The 6,000-nt window shown below is 43.9% G+C and overlaps 1 protein-coding gene across 2 annotated transcripts in view; it reads left to right on the forward strand.

The window, feature by feature from the left end:
• The window catches only part of lrrc4cb (leucine rich repeat containing 4C, genome duplicate b), a 340,611-nt gene that overhangs the window by 31,696 nt on the left and 302,915 nt on the right, over nt 1-6,000 (forward strand). The window contains exons 3-4 of one of the 2 annotated variants that reach the window (XR_009804281.1): nt 1,219-1,378; nt 1,475-1,785. The exons of the other annotated variant lie outside the window; for it this stretch is intronic. The gene's annotated coding sequence lies outside the window, so the exon portion shown is untranslated. Of the gene's footprint in view, nt 1-1,218; nt 1,379-1,474; nt 1,786-6,000 lie in introns of those variants that run through there. 2 annotated transcript variants of the gene reach the window in all.

The following is a 6,000-nucleotide window of genomic DNA, read 5'->3' on the forward strand; positions in this document are numbered from 1 at the left end:
ACACACCCGACGTACATTGCATCCGGTCTCCCCATCTCTGGTCCTCTCCAAGGTTTCTCATAGTCATTCACATCGACATCCCACTGGGTTGTGAGTTTTTCCTTGGCCTTATGTGGGATCTGAACCGAGGATGTCGTGGCTTGTGCAGCCCTTTGAGACACTTGTGATTTAGGGCTATATAAATTAAACATTGATTGATTGATCTTCAAATGTTTGTAAGTTTCACCTGTGTTTGACAGTAAATATGATATGTATTTGTTTGAGCCTAAATATCTAAATAAAGAGATGAACGAACTCATAACTAAAATAACTTAGTTGCATTATGTCTTTTGCTTGAGGTTGAAATGTGGGTCGACTTATTCAAGTATGTATTTATTTGTTTACTTGTTAAAATGGGGCTTGGAATTTTGATCGAGTAGAAAAGAAAAGTGGCCTGTTTTCCTCTCTCAACTTCACCACTTCCCTCACACTGCTATAAAATAAAAGTGGTTTTTGGCTTCCCACCCCGAGCTAACGGAGTGTTCAGAGTGTTTATGCAATCAAAAAACAAAAAAACCTGTGATATTGGCTTAATTTATCTCACTAATAGTTAGTCTGTCAATCATTTAAATCTTTAATAACGATGAATTGCATTGTGTCCGTAGCTAACTCATGATCCATTGCAGATAGAAGTGTTTTTTTAATCTAATTAAAGGCCTACTGAAATGAGATTTTCTTTATTAAACGGGGATAGCAGGTCCATTCTATGTGTCATACTTAACAATTTCGCGATATTGCCATATTTTTGCTGAAAGGATTTAGTAGAGAACATCCACGATAAAGTTTGCAACTTTTGGTCGCTAATAAAAAAGGCTTGCCTGTACCGGAAGTAGCAGACGATGTGCGCGTGACGTCACGGGTTGTGGAGCTCCTCACATCCTCACATTGTTTACAATCATGGCCACCAGCAGCGAGAGCGATTCGGACCGAGAAAGCGACGATTTCCCCATTAATTTGAGCGAGGATGAAAGATTTGTGGATGAGGAAAGTAAGAGTGAAGGATTAGAGAGAAAAAAATAGACTGCAGAGCGATTCAGATATTATTAGAAAAATTTACTAGGATAATTCTGGAAAATCCATTATCTGCTTATTGTGTTACAAGTGTTTTAGTGAGATTTTATGGTCGTACCTGTACAACCTGAAAGTCGGGCGGGTGTGGTGACCGACAGTGTCTCCTAGGAAAGCCACGTTTCTCCACGAGGCGAAGGCAGCCGATGCTTCCTCCACGGTGGAAGCATCCGACGGTCAGGGGCGGCCGGTGGGAGGAGGCAAGAGAGTCCGCAGCTGCCTCTTTGACAGGTGCAGGTGGAACGACACAAGCTCTCCGCTCATGTCTACGGTAAGAGGCGACTTATTAGCACCATTTTCTCACCGAAACCTGCTAGTTGACATGTGGTAGGAAACCATGTTCTCTGTTCTTTGCTCTGTTCCATAGTAAAGCTTCACCGTCATCTTTCGGGAATGTAAACAAGGAAACACCGGCTGTGTTTGTTTTGCTAAAGGTGGCCGCAATACCCTGCTTCCCGCCTACATCTTTCTTCTTTGACGTCTCCATTATTAATTGAATAAATTGCAAAAGATTCAGCAACACAGATGTCCATAATACTGTGGAATTATGCGATGATATGAGACAACTTATAGCTGTGAACGGTGCTGGACCAAAATGTTTTTATATATAAATTATTTTATCATTTATATATAAACTATCAGGCTGCGTGGTCGGTAGTAGTGGGTTTCAGTAGGACTTTAAGGGTACCTTAAACTTATCATTTTCATGTGTTTAATACTATCACCATGGGACTGTACATGTTGTTGGTTTGCCAATCAGAGACAGGCAAACAGGTAATATACAGAAACTTATAATAAAGTCCAAAGTGTCATTACCAGTTATTGCCGTCCGAACTTTGACATCCCTTATTTATGCGCCCAAAATCAGCAGCAATTTCTGCAAAAGGTTGTAACATTCAGTTGTGAAGGACATAATGTCATGGCTGTCTTGAGTTTTCAATCATTTCTACAACTCGACAACTGGCCAAACAGCTCAAATTTTGTTTCATCTGACATCACATGGACAAAGATAAGACCTTCTGGTGGAAAGTTCTGTGGTCAGATTGTTATGATCCGCTGCCCGGATCATATTATGTTTTGGTTGTGATTCTTTCTTGTATTATGTTTGCCTTAGTTCCTGGTTGCACTTCCTTAGTTATCTTTTCTCCCAATAGTTACGTAGTAGTATTACCTGCCCCTTGCTTTAGACGCACACCTGTTTTTGGTAATTACTTCCTTATTTAAGCCTGCCTTCTTCCGTCGTTCGGCCTTGGTCCTTTGTTTGCGGTAAGCAACACTCACTTCGATGTTTCTAGTTATTGTCTCTGTGCTTAGTATTACCTTAGCTTCCCGTGCGCTCGGCACCTTCCCCCTGAACTCCTCGATTCCGTGCTAAGTACCAGCCTTAGCTTCCCGTGCGTTCGGCACACTTTTTCTATTGTTGATTTTTGTCTGTTTTGTACCAGTGTTGTCATTTTTTGGATTAAATCAAGCCCTTACCTGGAAGTCCTGTCCGACTGGTCCTTTGCATCCCGGGGTTGAACAAAACGCGCATCACTACGCGCTTCCGACGTGACACAGATCAAACAAAAATTGGGCTGTTTGGCCACCATACCCAGCAATATGTTTGGAGGAGAAACGGTGAGGTGGTTAATCCCAGGACTTGGCGGTAGTATTATGCTCTGGGCCTTGTTTGCTGCCAATGGAACTGGTGCTTTACAGAGAGTAAATGGGACAGTGAAAAAGGATGATTACTTACAAATTCTTCAGGAAAACCAAGAATCATCAGCCCGGAGGTTGGGTCTTGGGCGGAGTCGGGTGTTCCAACAGGATAATGACCCTAAACACACATCAAAAGTGGTAAATAAATGGCTAAATCAGGCTAGAATGAAGGTTTTCTGACTTAAACGTGTGGACAATGCTGAAGAAACAAGTCCATGTCAGAAAACCAACACATTTAGCCAAACTGCACCAATTTTTTTTTTAAGAGAAGTGGTCAAAAACTCAACCAGAAGCTTGCCAGAAGCTTGGCATCCCGGGGTTGAACAAAACGCGCATCACTACGCGCTTCCGACGTGACACAGATCAAACAAAAATTGGGCTGTTTGGCCACAATACCCGGCAATATGTTTGGAGGAGAAACGGTGAGGTGGTTAATCCCAGGACTTGGCGGTAGTATTATGCTCTGGGCCTTTTTTGCTGCCAATGGAACTGGTGCTTTACAGAGAGTAAATGGGACAAAGAAAAAGGATGATTACTTACAAATTCTTCAGGAAAACCAAGAATCATCAGCCCGGAGGTTGGGTCTTGGGCGCAGTCGGGTGTTCCATCAGGACAATGACCCTAAACACACATTAAAAGTGGTAAATAAATGGCTAAATCAGGCTAGAATGAAGGTTTTCTGACTTAAACGTGTGGACAATGCTGAAGAAACAAGTCCATGTCAGAAATCCAACAAATTTAGCCAAACGGCACCAATTTTTTTTAAGAGAAGTGGTCAAAAACTCAACCAGGAACTTGCCAGAAGCTTGTGGATGGCTACCAAAAGCGCCTTATTGCAGTGAAACTTTCCAAAGGACATGTATCCAAATATTAACATTGCTGTATGTATACTTATACAAACGCGACAATGGGAAAAGCAAAAGGAACTCAGCACAAATCTGAAAAAAACAAATCATTGACTTGAACAAGTGAGGAAAGTCACTTGGAGCCCTTTCAAAGCAGCTTAAGGTCCCAAGAGCAACCGTGCAGACAATTATCCGTAAGTATAAAGTACATGGCACAGTTTTGTCACTGCCACGATCAGGAAGAAAACGCAAGCTATCACCTGCTGCTGAGAGAAAATATGTCAGGATGATCAAGAGTCAACCGAAAGCCACCAAAAAGCGAGTCTGCAAATGAACAGGAAGCTGCTGGAACACAGGGGTCAGTGTCCACAGTCAAGCGTGTTTTGCATCGCCATGGACTGAGAAGGAAGCCCTTGCTTCAGAAGCAACACCTTAAGGCTCATCTAAAGTTTGCTACTGATCACATGATCACACCAAATATTAACATTGCAGTATGTATACTTTTGACACAGCAGATTTGGTCACATTTTCAGTAGACCCATAATAAATTCATAAAAGAACCAAACTTCATGAACGTTTTTTTGTGACCAACAAGTATGTGCTCCAATCACTCTATCACAAAAAAATAAGAGTTGTAGAAATTATTGGAAACTCAAAACAGCCATGACATTATGTTCTTTACAAGTGCATGTAAAATTTGACCACGACTGTATTTGTAACCAAATAATAGCAATTCTATACCGGAGACCATAAAAATAATTTCGCCACACCTACTGAGAATCAGCACCTCCAAGTCCGAGTCTATGATTCTCGCCCGGAAAAGGGTGGAATGCCATCTCCGGGTTGGGGAGGAGACCCTGCCCCAAGTGGAGGAGTTCAAGTACCTAGGAGTCTTGTTCACGAGTGAGGGAAGAGTGGATCGTGAGATCGACAGGCGGATCGGTGCGGCGTCTTCAGTAATGCGGACGTTGTACCGATCCGTTGTGGTGAAGAAGGAGCTGAGCCGGAAGGCAAAGCTCTCAATTTACCGGTCGATCTACGTTCCCATCCTCACCTATGGTCATGAGCTTTGGGTCATGACCGAAAGGATAAGATCACGGGTACAAGCGGCCCAAATGAGTTTCCTCCGCCGTGTGGCGGGGCTCTCCCTTAGAGATAGGGTGAGAAGCTCTGTCATCCGGGAGGAACTCAAAGTAAAGCCGCTGCTCCTCCACATCGAGAGGAGCCAGATGAGGTGGTTCGGGCATCTGGTCAGGATGCCACCCGAACGCCTCCCTAGGGAGGTGTTTGGGGCACGTCTAACCGGTAGGAGGCCACGAGGAAGACCCAGGACACGTTGGGAAGACTATGTCTCCCGGCTGGCCTGGGAACGCCTCGGGATCCCCCGGGAAGAGCTAGACGAAGTGGCTGGGGAGAGGGAAGTCTGGGTTTCCCTGCTTAGGCTGTTGCCCCCGCGACCCGACCTCGGATAAGCGGAAGAAGATGGATGGATGGATGGATACTGTGTGTGTGTGTGTGTGTGTGTGTGTGTGTGTGTGTGTGTGTGTGTGTGTGTGTGTGTGTGTGTGTGTGACAATGAATGGTACTTTAAAGGCCTACTGAAAGCCACTACTACCGACCACGCAGTCTGATAGTTTATATATCAATGATGAAATATGACATTTCAACACATGCCAATACGGCCTTTTTAGTTTACAAAATTACAATATTAAATTTCCCGTGGAGTTTCTTGTTGAAAACGTCTCAAAATGATGACGCGTGTTTGTGACGTTATTGGTTGAGCGGACATTTTTAGCCCAGCACCACTCACGGCTAAAAGTCGTCTATTTTCATCGCATAATTACAGAATATTTTGGACATCTGTGTTGCTGAATCTTTTGCAATTTGTTCAATTAATAATTGAGACGTCAAAGAAGAATGCTGTTGGTGGAAAGCGGTGGATTGCAGCTGCCTTTAGCAACCGAAACACAGCCGGTGTTTCTTTGTTTGTTGTGAAGCTTTAGCGAACATGTTTCTCTACCACATGTCAACCAGCAAGGTTTGGATGAGAAAATTGTGATATGAAGTCGGCTCTTACCGGAGACTTGTGCAGAGTTTAGCGTCCTCCTGCAGCAGCTGTCATCTTAGCTACTCCATTGGCTTCTCTCAGAGACACTGGCGGTCACCGCAGCTCTCCAACTTTCAGGAATGACTTTATAATCTCACTAAAACACTATTAACACGTCATTGGGGCGGCATAGCTCGGTTGGTAGAGTGGCCGTGCCAGCAACTGGAGGGTTGCAGGTTCGATTCCCGCTTGTGCCATCCTACTTACTGCCGTTGTGTCCATGGGCAAGACACTTTACCC

The sequence above is a fragment of the Nerophis ophidion genome, linkage group LG25 (genome assembly GCF_033978795.1).
Source record: "Nerophis ophidion isolate RoL-2023_Sa linkage group LG25, RoL_Noph_v1.0, whole genome shotgun sequence".
Taxonomy (NCBI): domain Eukaryota; kingdom Metazoa; phylum Chordata; class Actinopteri; order Syngnathiformes; family Syngnathidae; genus Nerophis; species Nerophis ophidion.